An 18,631-nucleotide genomic window follows, 5' to 3' on the forward strand; every position below is an offset into this window, starting at 1 on the left:
GCAGTTGCAGCTGCCTCTGGTTTATAACACTGTCTGATGTTTGAAAGAGTGGTTTAGCACGTTTCCCCTTCCTAAAGAGATTCAAAGTGTTAACGACTCCAAAGAACGTCTATGCTTGGGAAGCAAAGGACAGTTCTGGGAAAATACAGCGAGTTAGTACCAGATGGGTCGTACCTACCTTTTAACTCTGCCGGTCAGAGTACGACCGAGCATTTTCTTTTGTTTTACTTTGCAGAAACACTGACGACAACATATTGCACCTGGGACCACAGCCTATCCTACACAGAGCTGGAGTGTCCTTAAGGCTTGTTAATGGCTGTAACAATCTGATTTGCTTTCGTAGTGTTGATAATAGTTTCGCAACTGAAATTTTAACCATGATGCTGGTAAAATATAGTTTGGATATTCTCTTGTTGTCTACCTGTGGATGGAGTTTTTCCTCAAACCTTGTATTGCAATTGATCCGTGCTTTTGGGCACATACATAATGTCAGTCAAATAACAGCATGTTTGCCTCTACCCAAGTCCGCTGCTTCACCTTTGGACTGGGGAACTTTAACCCTTGATCTAAATCGAACCTTTACGGCCATGACAAAAACTAGCGTAGGCAAGATGAAGTTTGGAAACACTACAATATATTCTCTCGGCTGGTTCTATAATGGCCAGAAAGAGGCCTGCTGGGAAGGTAAATATTCCCATGTGACAATCAAAACCACATGTGACAAATTTCCCTGGGGAACGCACTTACCCAAAATATGGGAAGAACCCCAAACAGGTGACTGGCATTACATGCAGACTACTGACTGGTGCATTGATTGGGATGGGACCACTGGACCATCAAAGACCCTTGTTGATGTATATACTGATTTTAAGGTTTCTCGTTCCATTAAACCAAAACGCTATAATTGGAATGGTACCAAAGTTTACAATTGCACTAGCAATGAGAGTGAAATTCAGAAATTGGGCCCGATAGCTCGAGCTCTTCGCCTGGGTTGTATTTTCCGTAAATATACCACTCATATCAATGACACCTGGTCACGTTTTACAGTTAAGGATACCCATATAAATTGCAAAAGCTAACATTGCCTTCTATGGGACGCACTGTTTGGGTTAGTAGTGATGGAACATGGACTACCGATTTGCCAGTGGAAGGCCCGTGACGCCGACACGCACTGGGATTGCTGACACTCTGCCCTCTCTGGCGAAAACAACCCCTTGTGCCACCTCTATGGGGTCGGATCAAACAGGAAGCAGGAGACCCTTGGCAGCATCCGACCACAGGAACTGTAGTTGGATGGACTTTGGAATCCATCTTTACACCCCAGATAATGGCTTTCCAGAATCGCATGATGCTGTATAACCTTACGGGACAAATTGAAGCATTGGCTAATGCGACTCGGGTTGGACTGGAAAAATTAAATGAACAGCTGCAGGCAACATCAAAAATGACATTGCAAAATAGACTGGCATTAGATCTTCTATTGCTGCACGAAAATGGAGTGTGTGGATATTTAGACTTAGTAAATGATACCTGTTGTGTTCACATACCAAATGTGACTAAAGATCTTGACGAACAACTAGATCACATAAAGCTTGTGGCAAAGGCCAGCCGCGAATTGAGGAAAGGGATGGAAACAACATGGTTGAATAAGATATTACAAGGATTAGGATTTTCACTATCAGGATGGCTTGCTTCTTTATTGCAATCTGTGATTATTGTAGTCATTGTACTCATTGTTTTTTGTATGATATTGGCTTGTGTTAAATCTATGTTGACCCGGATGTTAATTCATCAGGTGCGGATGATCTCTGATGGGACAGAATTGAAGGTGAATCCTGAAGCGGAGGAAGAGAAGAAGTCTAATGTAAGGGATACCCCCAAAACTGATTTTATGAGAGTGTGATTTGGATTTTGATTCGAGTGACTATAGTCACAGGGTGGATAATGTGGAATTTGGATAATGAGATGAAGTCTCTCTGATCAAAGAGCAATTAAGACTGGCTTTGCTATCTCTCGTGCAACCCAGGGGAGTGAAGGCTTGTCTGGCTATCACAGGATACATAAATGACAGGGTAGTCTTGGGGAGCCAGGACAGCCCTGCTTTTTGTCAGCAGAGACAGTAAAATCAAGATAACAGAGACTTTGTGTAGTTCTTTGTTTCCTTGAGAGGCTGCCATGCCCGATAATTGACCTTTGCCTCATTACCTGTGAAATGCATATTAAAGTTAACACCCCTGTATATGCTAATGAAGATTTTAGAGATCATGCTAAACATATTTGACTATAGCACTCATCTCTCCACCCAAATCATACTACACATCACCTAGGGGAGGGAAACCTCGTAATTTTGTGGATAAAAGGATGGAGAAAATGACTGTTAAATTGGGAGAGAAGAAACTTGATACCTGACAGACCAGTTGACAGGCTGTGTTCTCTTCCTCCACCCCAGGCAGGGACGCCTTTCTGGGTAAGCGCTGCGCCTTTCACCCTCTGGGGAATGTTACCCCGGGTTGTTGTACTATCGTTATTTTTGCTAGCAATATTAACCTTAAGTAATTAGCGCTATTGTAGTTAGTGAATTTATCAATGGCAATCTCGAATCTGCGACTGTTGCTCTCAATAAAGTAACTAATTTCGATTATTTGTGAATCTGATTCAGTGAAAGTCCTTTGGTGGGACTCTGATAGTAAATCAGTGAAAGTCCTGGGACTCTGACAGACAAATATCGAAACTACAGTCCTTTTAATGCGACACCTCCCCTGGACAGCTCCTGGCTACAGACCTGGCATGGCTCACATGGGATGGAATACTTGTGTTCCTGCCAGAGTCTGGGAAAAATTAACCCTATCCCTGACGGAACCAGGACATTGTCCACCCCTTATTCCATACCATCTATGCCATGCCCAGATCTTACAGTTTTCAATGAATTGCCACCACTTTCCACCTGTCTTTTTTATATATATATATATGCACATATATATTCATGCAGATATAATGCCATTAGTCTATGGGCCCTCCCTCTAAAATGTCCGTTGAGTTCCTCTAATCCATGACTTAGGGCTCCATCTGTTAGAACAGTCTCTCAGGGCAGGTGAGATGGTGTGTGGTGCTGGACTGGTGCATGCTGTATTTTCGAAGCTTGCAGCTGATGTATGCAGTTTGTCTCATGCCCACTGTCCATGGGTTGAAGATGTAGATCTTGAGGAAGTTGCTGGCTGCCAGCTGCTGAGGTCAGTTCTGATCCCATCACCACTGCACTTTACTTGTTTTTTCATCAAAGTCCATCTGTCATTAGTTTGGGTGATTCTTACTGTAGTAAAACTGGTAGCAATTATAGTAACGAGGACATACAGTGACAGGGTTACTTAGCAATTAACATCATACCATTTGATTCATTGGCTATTCTTGCCCAAAATCAGATCCCCATGAGGTACACATCGGACTTCCCCATCCTTCTGCATCACCCACCAAGTGCACCCAGGTCCTTGGGCAAAAGCAATCCCACGGATGGGTTTGCCTTTGCCTGAGGCAGGACTAACCCAGACTGTCTTCCCTAGCATATTCTTCATGTGCACTACGGGGACTTTATCCCCTTCTACAGTACGTGGAAGTTTTGATGGGGCAGGGCCAGCCCGATTGTTAGATCCCCTGGTGTTAACTAGCCAGGTAGCTTTTGCTAAATGTGTATCCCAATGTTTGAAGGTCCCACCACCCATTGCTCTCAGTGTAGTTTTTAACAGTCCATTGTATCGTTCTATCTTCCCAGAGGCTGGTGCGTGATAGGGGATGTGATACACCCACTCGATACCATGCTCTTTGGCCCAGGTGTCTATGAGGCTGTTTCGGAAATGAGTCCCGTTGTCCGACTCAATTCTCTCTGGGGTACCATGTCGCCACAGGACTTGCTTTTCAAGGCCCAGGATAGTGTTCCGGGCAGTGGCATGGGGCACAGGGTGTGTTTCCAGCCATCCAGTGGTTGCTTCCACCATTGTGAGCACATGGCGCTTGACGGGTTTATGGCAGTGTGATATAATCAATCTGCCAGGCCTCCCCATATTTGTATTTCAGCAATCGTCCTCCATACCAAAGAGGCTTCAAACGCTTGGCTGGCTTGATTGCAACGCATGTCTCACATTCATGGATGCCCTGTGCAATAGTGTCCATGGTCAAGTCCACCCCTCGGTCACGAGCCCATCTATAAGTTGCATCTCTTCCTTGATGGCCTGAGGAGTCATGGGCCCACCGAGCTATGAATAGTTCACCCCTATGTTGCCAGTCCAGATCCACCTGAGCCACTTCAATCCTAGCGGCCCGATCCACCTGCTGGTTGTTCTGATGTTCCTCCGTGGCCCGATTCTTCGGTACATGGGCATCTACGTGGCGTACTTTCACAACCAGATTCTCTATCCGGGCAGCAATATCTTGCCATAGGTCAGCAGCCCAGATGGGTTTGCCTCTGCGCTGCCAATTTCCCTGCTTCCACTGCTGTAGCCACCCCCACAGAGCATTTGCCACCATCCGTGAGTCAGTGTAGAGATAAAGTACTGGCCATTTTTCTCACTCGGCAATGTCCAAAGCCAGCTGAATGGCTGTCACCTCTGCAAACTGGCTCGATTCACCTTGTCCTTCACTGGCCTCTGCAACTTGTCGTGTAGGACTCCACACAGCAGCCTTCCATTTTCGATGCTTTCCCACAATACGGCAGGACCCATCAGTGAACAGGGCATATTTCTTCTCATTTTCTGGCAGTTTATTATATGGTGGGGCCTCTTCCGCACGCGTCACCTCCTCCTCTGGTGACATTCCGAAATCCTTGCCTTCTGGCCAGTCCATGATCACTTCCAGAATTCCTGGGCGACTGGGGTTTCCCATTCGCGTTCGCTGTGTGATCAGTGCAATCCACTTACTCCATGTAGCATCGGTTGCATGATGTGTGGTGGGGACCCTTTCTTTGAACATCCAGCCCAGCACCGGCAGTCGAGGTGCTAAGAGGAGCTGTGCTTCTGTACCAACCACTTCCAAAGCAGCTCGAACCCCTTCATATGCTGCCAATATCTCTTTTTCTGTTGGAGTGTAGCGGGCTTCGGATCCTCTGTATCCACGACTCCAAAACCCTAGGGGTCTCCCTCGGATCTCCCCTGGTGCTTTCTGCCAGAGGCTCCAGGTAGGGCCGTTCTCCCCGGCTGCGGTGTAGAGCACATTTTTAACATCTTGTCCTGCCCGGACTGGCCCCAGGGCCACTGCATGGACTATTTCCTGTTTGATTTGTTCAAAAGCTTGTCGTTGCTCAGGACCCCATTTAAAATCATTCTTCTTCTGGGTCACTTGATACAGAGGGCTTACAATTAGACTGTAATCTGGGATATGCATTCTCCAAAAACCCACAATACCTAAGAAAGCCTGTGTTTCCTTTTTACTAGTTGGTGGAGACATAGCTGCTATTTTGTTGATCACATCCATTGGGATCTGACGGCGTCCATCTTGCCATTTTATTCCTAAAAACTGGATCTCCTGTGCAGGTCCCTTGACCTTACTTTGTTTTATGGCAAAACCGGCTTTCAGAAGGATTTGAACTATTTTATTCCCTTTCTGGAAAACTTCTTCTGCTGTGTTTCCCCATACGATGATGTCATCAATGTGTTGCAGATGTTCTGGAGCTTCACCCTGTTCCAGTGCAGTCTGGATCAGTCCATGGCAAATGGTGGGGCTGTGTTTCCACCCCTGGAGCAGTCAATTCCAGGTGTACTGGATGCCCCTCCAGGTGAAAGCAAACTGTGGCCTGCACTCTGCTGCCAAAGGAACAGAGAAAAATGCATTAGCTATATCAATCGTGGCATACCACTTGGCTGCCTTGGACTCCAGTTCATACTGCAGTTCTAGCATGTCCGGCACGGCAGCACTCAGTGGTGGCGTGACTTCATTGAGGCCACGATAGTCTACAGTTAGCCTCCACTCTCCATTAGATTTTTGCACCGGCCATATGGGACTGTTAAAGGGTGAGCGAGTCTTGCTGATCACTCCTTGGGCTTCTAGCTGATGAATCGTGTTCTGGATGGGAATCAGGGAGTCTCAGTTGGTGCAATACTGTCGCCGATGCACTGTGGCAGTAGCAATCGGCACCTGCTGTTCTTCGACCCTCAACAGCCACACAACAGAAGGGTCCTCCGAGAGACCAGGCAAGGTAGACAACTGTTTAACTTCCTCCGTCTCCAAGGCACCTATGACAAATCCAGTACCCTTTTGGGTCCTTAAAATGCCCTCTCCTGAGGTAATCTATACCAAGGATGCATGGAGCCTCTGGGCCAGTCACAATGGGATGCTTTTGCCACTCATTCCCAGTTAGGCTCACTTCCGCCTCCAGTACAGTCAACTCTTGGGATCCCCCTGTCACCCCAGAAATACAAATGGGTTCTGCCCCTCTGTAGCTTGATGGTATTAGGGTACACTGTGCACTGGTGCCCACTTAGAGTCTTATACTCCTGTGGGTCTGATGTGCCAGGCCATCGAATCCACACTATCCAATAAACCCGCTTGTCCCTTTCCTCCACCTGGCCGGAGGCAGGGCCCCTCTAATACTGGTCATAGTATCCATTACTCACTTCTTGCAGAAATGACTTGGAAGTTCCTTCAGGAGGATCAGAAGAAAGATCAGGCCTTCTGCTCTGTCTGGGGAACTGCCTCCTGGAAACTGGGGCGGCACTTTTCCTGGAGGGATCCCCTTTTGTGGTTGTCCTTCCTTGCAACTCCTGTACCCGTGTCCGCAGGATCGAAGTAGGTTGTCCATCCCACTTCCTCATGTCCTCTCCGTGGTCACGCAGGTAGAACCACAGGGTGGTGTGTACCCTCTGTACTCTCTCTCTCGAGTGGGGAAATGCCTGCTCCTAATAGCTGAGATGCTGGCCCGTGCAGGTGGGGAGTAGGACATATTCTCTTCAAGTTGCTGGACCTTCCGCGACAGTTTCTCCACAGCTGAGACAAGGGGGGAAGAGAGACTTTCTTCATATCGCCGGAGCCGGCCAGCCACCTCATCCACCGTTGGTCCCTCTTCGCCTTTCCATCCCATTACTGCCAATGAGTTGGCATGTGACGATGGTGCGCTCCATACAAACTTCTGCCACATGGGCCTTGTGCATTGGATCTCATCAGGGTCTGTAGGTAACTGTGTATTGTCCAAGTCATAATAAATCATCTCCCGCACGGCTAATTCTCTCAGGTACTGGATACCATGGTAGTCCACTTGCTTGGGTGACATACAACATCCTCACTGAAGGGGTACCTCTCCCTCACGCCTGACAGGAGCCACCTCTAAAGGCTGAGGGATTGTGTCTTCTTCCCAATCGTCTTGTCAATGCTGCCTTCCCTAGACAGGGATCCCAGCTGCCTGGCTTCCCTACCCTCTAATTCCAGGCTACTGTCCCCGTTATCCCATCACCGGAGCGGCCAGGTGACAATGTGCTCACCTGAAAGTCGGCTGAAATCTTTTTGCATATCCTGCAGCTCGCTCAGTACCAGAGATCGAGTGATTATCTCTGGTTCTGCCTCTTCCTCCTGCTCTCGTGATGACCCTGGTTCATCGTCATACCTTACTGAGCGAACTGATTTCTTCACGTACTTCTTCTTCTGTATGGGGGCAACTGATACTGGCATGGGTTGGTTCCCTGGTTCAGCTGCAGTGGCTGCCACAGGGGTTGGAGTAGCTGCAGTGTCTGTTGCAGGGGTTGCAGTAGCTGCAGTGTTTGTCGCAGGCGTTGGGGTAGCTGAAGTGTCTGTCTACCTGGTTTCCCTCTCTTTCCCCTGAGGGTGCTGCATAACACTGAGCAGTGCTCAGTAAATACTGGTGAGTTGTGCCTCTCTGGAATAGCCACAGCATTTTCCTTTCAAATATTCTACCACTTTATCAGGGTGCTGTAGTTGTTCAGGGGTGAAGTCCCAAACCTCTGAAGGTGAGAAGCTCTCTAGATACCTGCCCATGTTCTCCCACATGCCATGCCACCCCTGACTATCCAGCCTCAGGGCAGATCTCTGGGTGGTAGTCTTAAATAGCTGTTTAACCTTAAACAGGACCTGGAACACATTCAGGAGACATAACACTAGGAACATGCTGGTTTGAGCATCCCAAGGATATTCAAAATTCTCAAAAGCTGTCATACCTGGCCCGAAGGAGAAAAGGGAGGCAAAAGAGCTGGGGAAAGTGTCCCCCCCTGTTTCCACCATAGATTGAGTGTGATTATTATTAAATTTGAGAGATGGCGCCCGAGTTATGGGCAGTACAGCAATACCACATAAACACCCTAACATAGCTGTCTGAAGGGTGGTATTATCATATCATAAGTTGATATTACACGGGACAGCAAAGTGATAATCCTGATCCCTCTCCCAGAGGTGATAAACAGCATCGTGGGGAAACCATATAGGAATTTGCATAACACAGCCACGAGAACAAACCGAGCAACATGGTGACCAGTGACCATTAAACTAAAGTAATAAATGCACACAACAAATTCATTTTTAAAAGCTCTAGTTGGATTTGTCATTATCTCAGCCCTTTAAGCCCCACATTGGGCACCAAAAAGGACGGTCGTGGTTTAGCCTCAGATGGTAACAAAGAACCACGTGGCCACGCTCTCAATCTTCTCCCCCCCCCACCCCGGCAAAACTCGTGGGTTGAGAGAAAGGCAGTTTAACAGATCAGCAAAGGGAACAAGAAAAACAACAATAACACAGATAGAGGACTGTACAAACGCGATTACAGTACCACAAGCGGTGACTTCCTGCCCCCTCCCCCAGCCAGCTCCTGGCCTGCCCCCTCCCCCAGCCAGCTCCTGGCTACAGACTGGGCATAGCTCACATGGGATGGAATACCTGTGTCCCTGACAGAGCCTGGGGGAAATTAACCCTATCCCCGACGGAACCAGGACACCCTCCAACAGATATCGGGGTGGTTGAAGTCTCCCATCAGGACCATGGCCTGTGAATGTGATGCTGCTTCTATCTATCTGTAGAGAGCCTCATCCCCTCAGTCTTCCTGGTTGGGTGGCCTGTAGCAGACCCCCACTGTAATGTCACCTACCCCTGCCCTCCCTTTAATCCTGACCCATAAGCTCTCATTTGGCTCCTCTTCCATCCCCAGGCAGAGCTCCATGCACTCCAGCTGGTCATTGACATAGAGGGTGACACCCCCTCCTCATCTCCCCTGCTTGTTCTTCCTAAAGAGCCTGTATTCCTCCATTCCATCAATCCAGTCATAGGAGCCATATCACCTCTGTGATGCCAATGAGACCATAGCCCTGGAGGCATGTGCACATCTCTAACTCCTCCTGTTTATTTCCCATGCTATGTGCATTTGCATAGAGACACTTAAGCTGGGTCCTTGTTGAAGTTGACTTACTGGCTGGAGTGGCTGCAATTCCTTCATGATGCTCTCCAGGTGGCCTTCCTTTGAGGTGTTTTACTCATGTTTCCTGTTGGCTCCTATTGCCTCAGGAGCCTCTGGCTCCTCTCCATAAGACTTTGAGTGTGCTGCAGCGTACCCAGCACATCTTGGAGCAACAGGTTGAGGGCCCTCGCTAGCAACCCATCCCTCAAACCTTGGTGTGTCCTCCCTTGGCTTGTCACGAGCAAGCCTGATAACACCCCCCTCCCTGATCAAGTCTAGTTTAAAGCTCGGTCAATGAGCCCTGCTAACTGATGAGCAAAGACCCTCTTCCCCCATTTGAGAAAGATGAATCCCATCTGACACCAGCAAGCCTGGTGCTGTGTAGGCCAACCCATTGTCAAAAACCCCAAAATTGTGGAGCCATGGAGCCATGTATTAAGAGACCGAGCGTGTCTGCTTCTTCCGTTGTCACTGCCTATAACTGGAAGAAGAGAAGATAACCTGCACCCCAGATTCCCTTACTAACTGTCCCATACCACATGACATCATGCTCAGCATTAAAAGCTAAGAGAAAGGAGGAGGAAGAGGGGGGCATTTGTTATAATGACATTTGTCTTCCACAGCAACCACTACTCATACTGAAGCCCTACTTCCCAGGAAGTGGCTGGACAGTGCCTGCTGATGGCAAGTAGAGAATAAATCTTTTTGTTTTCCTTTGCTTCCATGAGTGGTCTTTGCTTTTTCTTTATTAAACTTCCTTTATCTTGACCCACGAGTTCTTTTTCATCTTATTCCCCCCCCATCCTGCTGAGGAGGGGGACCGATAGTGTGGCTTGGTGGGCACCTGGTGGCCAGCCAAGGTCAACCCACCACAGCAGTTCAGATTAGTTGTGGATGCAGAAGAGCCAGGTTCGCTTCTCTCTTGTGCTGCTGTCTTCTTGCACGACCCTGTAGAAGTTGCTTACCTCTTTTCCTGGCTGGAGAGCAGAGACAGACTTTCCTTACCTCGATATATCTCTGGGACATAGACATGCAGGACATAATGTTAGATAGTCTACTGTAATTATGGGGATCACCGATGTATTGGAGAGAACTAGAAAAGAACATTCAGCCTTTTCTAAAGAACATATAAAGGGTTGGGACTGAGTGGCAGACAGACAAGCAAAACAACTTACTGTCAGCACAGCAGGTTCTGTAAGGAAATGCAAATCTATGTATCCCATGCAATAAAGAGTCCTCATATTTAACACTGGGATAACAAAATCATTGTGAGACAGGACAAAGTCATGTGTGATATCCATAATTGCTAAATCTTTGCTAACCTGTGTTTCCCTTGTATCTGGTGAGAAGCTGTCTTTCCTCTTCCAGAAGCACAAAACAGGCTGTGGTAAACTAGATTTTTGTTGTTGTTCCTTGGGGCACTATGTTGTCTTAAGTCTTCAGGGTCTTAAAATTGGCAGACTTATCATTTAATTAGGCTTGGATCTAAAAGTAATGGTGTATTTTTCCACATCTTGAACCTCACAATTAGAGATCCATAAAGCAGCACGTAAGTAATTATAGTTAGTTACTTAGCTCTTTGGTTGTCCATCATTTAGAGGAAATCAAAGTATTACATCAGGCAGGCCAAAACAAGGGGGTGAGTTGCGTGGAACGAGGTTGGTAGTGGGTGCCACTATCTGTTACAGGGGCATAGGCTGAGGCTCCAGTGCAGGGAAAGTGGGTGGAAAACCAGACAAACTTGATAAAATCAACTTATCTAGATTTAATGCCAATAAAAAGTACTCCTACAATGTACTCCATAATCCCTATCAATAGATAAATTTGGATGAAAATAACCAGCTAGCAGCAGTAAATACTAGCACGTGAATAAATTAACTTTCACAGCTAGCAGCATTGAATGATCAAGTAGAATTAAAAATTTAACTCAGCCAGTTTACTAAAAAAAAAATAAATCACTTAGCAAAGCACTTCACTGCTTTTCTCCTTCCCCAACTTCCCAGGAACATCATCTCCTCTACCTTCCCCAGAGACCAACCAAGTGCCTTGATTTGTATAGAGTAGAGGGAAAACCAGAAGGAACTAACCATGTCTTTCTGCAAAGCTGGTAATGCAAACAACTCAACCAAGTTTGCATTGCGGTGGGAGCAGGCATGTATTAAGCAGAGATCTTTTATCAGGGAGAAAAGAGAGGAGAACTTTTCCCAAAGTGTTTTTGCCTGGAGGAGAGCTGAGATTTCTCACCAGTGCTCCTTAATTCCTTCCTCCATGGGGAATTCGAACCATGTCACCACAGTCTTCAGGATTTCTATGACCTCTTTATATGGCACAATAGTATCTTGTGGTTGGCAGTGCTGAAAACCATTGGAATATTCAGGCAGCTAAGTGCAAATCCTTTGCTCGTCTGCTGCGAAGAGGGAGTCCTCTATGCTTTCCAGGTGATTTCTTGCATGCCCTGGTCTAACTCCGGACCGCACAGGGCTCCAGTGGTCTAGATCGGTAGTTTCAGGCAGGAAAGCATATCGTGATGGCCTTTCGCCTTTCTGTTGGTTTACCTAGAAACAGAATGTTTGATGCTGGGTGGTAGTTGGGCAGGGCTACCATAGATAGAGGGGGTTTGGAGCAGTGGAGGATACACTACTTCCCCCCCCCCCCCTTTTTTTTCCCCCCAGGTTCTCTTTTGCCTTTTTGAAGGAGATAGAGAGGAAGGGAAGATTCATTCCCTAAATGAGGTGATCCCTGTTCATCCGGGAGTGATACGGGTTGTCCTTGGTAGCCAAGGAGACCACCAGGCAGAGGCACAGAGTGGGATGCACAGAGAGATCATGCTGCACAGGTCTGCTTCCTCCAAAGAAAAAATGGGAGCAGGTTAGCCGCGTTCTCCTCCATAGGGCTTCTGTCACATGGCTTGAAACCTAGCTTTGGTTAGGAGCGACTTTTGAGAGTGAATTTTCTCCAGGCACATAGATACATGAAGGAAGTAGATAAAGGGGAGACCTGGATTAGACACTGAGCTGGGATTAGTTTGGAGAAGAAGTGAAGGCAAGCATGTGCTGGCTAAGGGGGAAGGTGGGATTTTGGCTTCATGATAATGGAGCAATGCGAAGAGAGATCTCTGTTTGTTAGCGTACATAAAGGCTGTTCATAAAACCTACAGAGAGCTGTCGAGCTCTGGCTTCTACAAAATAGGTATGTGTTGGCTCACCCCGCTCCCTTCCCCAATCTATACCTGGCATACCCGGGTGAAACAAGGATATGGCATTTCTTTCTCCTTTCTGTTGCCCCCAAAAGAGAAATAACAAGGAGAAAGGCACGGAGAAAGGCAGGGAGAACAGACTAATGAAGCAGCTCCATCTTGACAAGTTGAATTTTGGCTGTGAAGCTACTGCTTGCAAGACCTGACGTTGGTGGGAATGCTAAAGATGCCCAAGTTAGTCTTGCAGTAAGTGCTGCGTGCATACGTCAATACTTGATTTTACATGCGTATGTAGGGTCTGCAGCCACCTGAGCTGCTTCTGGTGGTCCCACCATTTTATTCCTGCCGGTAACTGCACCTGGAAACTGGGGAAGAGGAACATTTGGTTTGAAGGACTCTTTTTTGGTATTGTATGTGGAAGTAAAGTTCCTGATGAGGTTGGTACAGTTGAGGAGAATAAGGCACAGTGTTACATGCATTTGCCTTATGCTTGTTGCAGGAATTGAAGAAGGGTTGTGTTGAGTCATCCATCCACCCAGCTATTAGTTTGGACTGACTGGGGACTGTTTTGTCATGGCATCATCACCTGTTGTGTAGCTTCAGGAACCAGAGAGCACGTGGTGCTTTGTCTGTGTCCCCTGTCCTGCATCTGACATGGGGGAGGCAGGGAGCAAGTGATGTGGGGAGACCTAGAGACAAGCTGCCCACTGTCCAGGGAACCCCCTGTCATTGAGACTATGTACCATCCTCCCAAATCATCTATTTTATTTGCAAATTACTGTTTTGTAGCATTCTGTTCTGAATTGAAGCCTCTCTGACCTTGTAATGACATTGCATAATATTTACAGCAGGTTACATGAATGCTTCTGTTGATTGTGCACTTCCAAAGTTTCAAACCCCATAACAGGTCTGAACATAAGCTGACAAAGCTTCTTCTCAAAAGAAAATATTGGGAGCTGTTCAATTTAGAGAGAAAGCAGAGTTTAAACTAATGTCAACTCTGGTCTCATTTTAATTCAGGAATAGCAACAATGCTGCTTGCACTCAGCTGGTAAAGCAAAGCTATATGGAAAGAGAATCACTGTATTTAGCTTTTATTGTGGTAATACCTCAGTTGTTAAGTTGCTACACAGGAATGTTATTAAATACCCTGTTGCATAAAAAAGGGCCATGTCTGTGTTTTTGCAGTTGCAGCTGGGGTTGTGTCATGCAGCAGAGAACAGGATAGATGCACTATTGCTCACTGCTACCCCTCCTGCCTTCAGAAGGTTACATTATATACTCATTCCAGTGGATGCAAGTGCTATGTCTTCATCTGTCTCTAATCAGAGACAGTTATTAGCACTATTTTCCAGAAGAAATTTGGGCACAGAGAGGACCTTGGGCATGTCAGACTCTACTGGGAGAGGACAGGAAGGAAATTAATGTCCCCTTGGACATCTTCATGGGCTAGCCCCAGTGTTAGAGACAATGAGGATGCTCCAACTGAATTCTAAAGCTTGCAGTTTAATGCTTTATTTTTTTAAAATACTAATACCTACCATTAAGTACACAGTCTTTGCAGACTCAAAGAGATTCCCTTGCTTCTCGCGTTGAATTCCCTGGAGTTACTTGGGAAAATAAACTCTCCTTCCTACTCACTTAGAGGATAGTCATGTTTCTTTCAATGAAGGGGTTGCTATACTTCAGTTTGTGACTCATAAGAAATTAAAAAAAGGTTTTGAAAATAAACAGTAGGAGTCTTGTTCCAACACTCTTATTTAACTGGAAATTATCTGAAATTTGAGTTGTTTTATTGCCTTCAGTCAGCTAATACAGAGGAATGAAAACTTTGCCTATTATTGTGGCAAAATCTGTCTTTGAATTAATATGATGATTAAGAAGAATATGCAGATTTACAGTGCCCTGTCCTGCTAAGGTGGTGTTTATGCTGTAGCCAGACCGGTGTGCACATGTCTGTTAGAAGCTGGAATTGTCTCTGATGCATTGTTCCTGATTTAAAATACCATCATATCTCTGTTTTCTTACAGAATGAAGAGACGTAAGTGTCCCTGCAAATGTCCCGCAAGAAGGAAGATTCTGATCCTGTGTGTTATGGAGTGACTGATTGTACTGCTGAAACTCCTCCATATCGAAAGATACTTTTTTCCACCTAAGGACATTTATTTGGTTAAGTGTTTCTTGAACACTTCTTCCTATGTTAGAAACAGGTATTCCTATCTTAGAAATTACTTCCAGTATGAAATTAATTGTTCATCTATATACAAACAAGATCCCTGTGAAATTGGCAAGAGTTTAGAGATTAGAAAAAAAGAGATACTTGATTTAGATGATGAAGATGATGTAGCAATGACAAGTGATTGCCACGTGTATCATTCACGTAGGAAATACTACCTAAAACCAGGGGAAGAGAATTTTCCAATGGCCTATTCCTTGGTTGTTCACAAAGATGCAGTAATGGTAGAAAGGCTCATACATTCTCTGTACAGTCATCAAAATATTTACTGCATCCATTATGACCAAAAAGCAGCAAAAAGTTTAAAATCTGCTATGAACAATCTAGCTAAATGTTTCCCCAATGTTTTCATCTCATCAAAATTGGAGACGGTGGACAAGGCTGCAAGCAGATTTCAATTGTTTGTCTGATTTGATGGACTCTTCAGTTCCCTGAAAGTATGTTATTAATTTGTGTGCCCAAGATTTCCCTTTGAGGTCAAATTTCCAGTTGGTCACTGAACTGAAGAAACTTGGTGGAGGAAACATGCTGGAAACCGTAAAGCGAAGTAGCAGCAAAAGGGAACGATTTACTTATCACTATGAATTTATGAAAGTGCCTTATGAATACATGCAGATGCCTGTAAAAACCAACATTTCCAAGAATCTGCCACCTCATAATATTGAGATATTTGTAGGCAGTGCCTATTTTGTTTTAAGTTGAGCATTTATTTGATATACTCTTGAAAGCTCTCTTGCGAAAATTTTTTTTGAATGGTCAAGGGATATGTACTCTCTGGATGAACATTTCTGGGCTACTCTTATACATGTTCCTGGGGTCCCTTGAGAAATTTCAAGGTTGTCCCAGGATAGAACAGACCTACAAAGCAAAACTTGTTTGGTGAAATGGAATTATCTTGAAGATCATTTGTATCCTCCATGCACTGGTACCCACCTTTGCAGTGTCTGCATCTATGGGGCTGCAGGATTAAGATGGTTTATGAATTACGGGCGCTGGCTCATCAATAAGTTTGATTCCAAAGTAGACCCTGTCCTGGTAAATACTTGGCTGAAAAACTGACAGAACAACAGAAAGAGTGAGTTTATTTGTCCTCTGATAAATATTTTCTGCATATATATTCTGTGAATGCCTCACTATAGCAGTACTGTCTTCCCTGCTGTCAGTACTGGGTACTGTTATAGCACAGGGCCTGCAGTTCCTCTGCCTTTACCTGCTGCAGGATGTTAGCAAGCAAAATGATCGTTCTGTGTCAAGTTCAGGGCCCTGGAGAGCCAGGTGCCTGGACATTTATTTATGGAAAGTCATGCCTCTGATTGATTAACTGTTTTGTAACTTGCTACAATAATCCTGTAATTGTTCTTCAAGATGATTCTGAAAGGGTAAGGTTTGCTTTTGGAGGCTCTGGTGCTGTCTGTCCCAATGGAATGTTTCAGAAACACGTTTTACATCAATTGTGTTTGTGTCTTTCCTAAAAAACTCCAATGTGTCTGTCTGCCCCCTTTTCCTTCACTTTTGTTTTTCTTAAAGATGTGAAAAAAAGACCTCTATATCTGCTACCTCAGGAAAACTGGAAGTGCTCAGCTCACAGACAAAACCAAGAGAACAGCATGACACCAAATGAGCTGTGTGGCCTCACCTGAAGTCCCAAACTCCCCCTCTGTGGGAGCTAACAAAGATCTTTGCAATGAGAATATGACTGGATGATATAAGGGAAGGAAGATCCTTAGATACCACATTACACATAGCATTGTTCTCTTCTCCCAGCTCATCTGTGTGTTGTTTTTCTTTCTATAAAGTGTGTGTTCAGGCACTATGACATGCCTATGAAATTGGTCGTGGTTCATTGAAACAGAATCATGTGCTGTTATTCTTTGAAAGCAGTATATGGGTGTGTCCCAAGGGCAGCCTCTACAGCCCCTTTGGGTAGATATCCATGCAAAAAGAGGTTGATCTTAATTTCTATCTCTGCCCATAGAAATCCTCCTGTGAAATCAGTCCTCTTGAGACAGTATTTCTACACGCAGTGGATAACAAATGCTATTGCTAATTAGTGTTCAACAGTGTGGTGCTATGTCGAAATGCAGAACATGTGAAGTTGAGCAGTAATCATAAGAATAGCCATATTGCAGAAATGAAGACCCTGTGTAGAAGTGGCTTTCTGTGCAAGTCTCGTGGCCTTGCGCTGCCACGATCCCAGGCTAATGGGTGCCTGAGCAAGCCCTGGTTCAGCTGTAGAGCAACTGTATTCCAACAGCCTCTGCTGCCCATAGCCCTGCCAGGCCTCCAGGTAGCAAAGTGGTCTGTGAGCCTCCTCGCAGCTGGGATCCCCACACTACAGCATGAGGGAAGTGTTTGTTAGTGATGGGGTCCCTGCAGAAACTCTCACAACTTGGAAATGCCCCTTGGCATTTTTTTGGTTTCTCTGGAACATTGCTCTGCCACCAGTTTGGTTTTGGTGGTTCCAGTGGACCCTGGGGTCTAGCTTGCTCTATGCTGCTGTCCCGTTTCTACCCATCAAGCTTTTATTAAGGGACCTCCTCCCCTGACTTTGGGATATCTGGTTTTATCGATTCACAAATTGCTGCAATAATGACCACATCCTGTACCTACAAAAAAGCTTTGTTTCTTATTTGAGTTGAAACAACCAAGTAATTTTTGGTCTCAGTTTTTTTTTATAAATTTAGTCATGGTCAAGTCATCTGTGGCTTGAGATTGGGTTTGAGAGTCAGGAGTCGCAGGCCTTTTCCCCCATTTGTGACGCTGATTTCCTATGAGACCTCAGACAACTCATCTGACTTTTCTGTTTCCAGCTGTAAAATGGGACCAACGATGTTCTAGTTCGATGTTTTTGCTAAGCACTTAGAAACTTATGGATAATGTCTGATGTGGGTTGGCTGCACGGTACTAATTGTTTATCGAACTATTTATGAAGTCTGTGAACGCACAGGTCAAGTATTTCTTTGATGTACTGTTTTTCAAATAAATGAGGATTATTTTTAAAGTGTGTGATGCTTACTTCGGTGACTTGCCATGTCTGCCTAGGGCTGTCCTGACTTGATGTGATTTATAGACACTTTGTAGAATATGAAATATGGACAGTATTTACAGATTCATACATCAGTACTTGTATATAAAGTAGAGAGTTCCCACATGGAAAAAGGTTAACAAAAGAGGATGTTAGGATGCCAGATGGCCAAGCCTCAGCCTTCTGTACACATAAATTGATGTTTAAGGATATATTTAATTTTTTTTATTTAGTTAAATCGGCTTTATATATGTGTATACACACATCCCCATTTGTGTTTACATTGAGTGGTTTGCTCTATCACAAGTTTATAAACAAAATCCACCAGCACATTAAGCTTAACTGAAGTAAATAATTTTAATCAACATGCGACTTTGTGCTACTTTAACTGAATTGGGTTGAACAGTATCTGCAATTTAACTAGCTTGAAATAAGGTAGCTCATGCTTCCTAGGTAATGAAAAAGTGGATGTGGAGTTGGCACAGTGTGGGGCAGCATCACCCATTACAGTGGTATGTTTGCTAGATGGGGAAGTACAAGTTGTACAAGCATAGTTGCAACTTTATGAAATGAAGATTTTTCTAATGAATTATAGATATTTCTGTTTTTTTTTAAGGTAACTTTAAAGGCTATTCAAGCTTGCAGAAAGGCAGTTCACAAAAATCATAGGATCACTCAGGCTGGAAGATCATCTAGTTCAGTGTCCTGCTCACGGCAGGGCCGACACTAAATTTGGGCTGGATTTCTTGGGCTTTGTCCCAGGGAGTCTTGCAAATCTCCAAGGAAGATTCTGCAGCC

General features: G+C 45.2%; 1 pseudogene; it reads left to right on the forward strand.

Annotated features, from left to right (window-relative positions):
- The first annotated feature begins 1,125 nt into the window (after positions 1–1,125).
- Positions 1,126–16,292, forward strand: LOC141735624 (beta-1,3-galactosyl-O-glycosyl-glycoprotein beta-1,6-N-acetylglucosaminyltransferase 4-like; annotated as a pseudogene).
- The last annotated feature ends 2,339 nt before the right edge of the window (positions 16,293–18,631 follow it).

The sequence above is a fragment of the Larus michahellis genome, chromosome W (assembly GCF_964199755.1).
Source record: "Larus michahellis chromosome W, bLarMic1.1, whole genome shotgun sequence".
Taxonomy (NCBI): Eukaryota; Metazoa; Chordata; class Aves; order Charadriiformes; family Laridae; genus Larus; species Larus michahellis.